Here is a 1,321-nt window from a genome sequence, read left to right on the forward strand (position 1 = left end):
GATGAGTAGAACGGCCTGATTTTTGGTCCAGCCCATGGTAAAATAATGCATTCTACAAAATGAATGGTCCGGATTTTATACAAATTTTCCATGTTGGCATGTGGGCCAAGAAACCCTATGGATCTCTGTTCAGTGACTGTAGGTCCTGAGATAATTGACTAGGACGAGTGAGATGGATCGCTGAATCTAGTCCCATCATCTAGGGAACCTATCTGTTGATGGTCCAGATAAATGACTGATCAGTACTTACTCTTATAATTGATGAGGAAAATCTAGTTCATGGGCCACGGATTGAGATCTTTAGGATTCTATATATGATGAGATTGATGATGAGAGGCATGAAAAGTAAGCCCATCGAATAGATCTTTCAGAATCATGATTGTCTAATCAACTATAATTTATTTGGATCTGATGATACATTGGACATCGATCCCATATTTACAGTTATATAACAAAATGATTCATGAGAAGTTTTAGGAATCAAAATTGGGATCTATGGTCCAAATCTATGATGATTCGGCCTTCAAATAATTAGTTTAAGATTTGTCCATTTTGTTGCCAGCAAATCCAAGCCCAACATGTGAGATAGGAGGCTCAGGTTGAGGCTGCCCAGCCCATGAGCTAACGAACTGAGTTTGGCTTGGAGCAAGCCAACTAGCCTAAATCCAGTCAAATAATACATGTAATTCACCTGATGTTCACTCCCCAAGTATAGGGTTGTGATGTAGTAATAAACTCGGTAAGACCGAGGTCGAATCCACAGGGACTGATATCTGTACGTTATCTGAAACCAAGTAGAACTAGAACTAGATTAAGATGTGATCTAAACCAAATAGAATTTAATGAATAATTGTGGAATAATTATCGAAAACTTAAGGAATTCAGAGGAAGGAAACTAGGGATTCAGAGGATCCACTTGTAGAGATCAGGGAGATCTTATGCCTGCATCAAGAATTATTGAATTTAAACTGAACTTACTTGATCTGGTTTTCAAGAGATGAAAGGTATATGAATTAGAATAGATTCCATCATCTAACCATGCCCAGGAGACAAAGCAAACAACAGGATTAAACTAATTACCAACCAATCAATAGTGTATGAAAGTTAGGAAGGGTACCGTCATCCGACCATGCCCATGAGACGATGGTGAACAACAGGGCTTCCTGACATCATGAACACAAAAAGAAAGGAACATGCTCAAAGCTATCTCAGACCCATTGTAATTTCAGTCACAATAGACCATTAAAAACTACAAACATCCCTTAATAATTAAACCACAATCAAGTTTAATTCCCAATTAAATAATTAAATCAACAAATAG

The sequence above is a fragment of the Magnolia sinica genome, chromosome 1, assembly GCF_029962835.1.
Source record: "Magnolia sinica isolate HGM2019 chromosome 1, MsV1, whole genome shotgun sequence".
Lineage (NCBI taxonomy): Eukaryota > Viridiplantae > Streptophyta > Magnoliopsida > Magnoliales > Magnoliaceae > Magnolia > Magnolia sinica.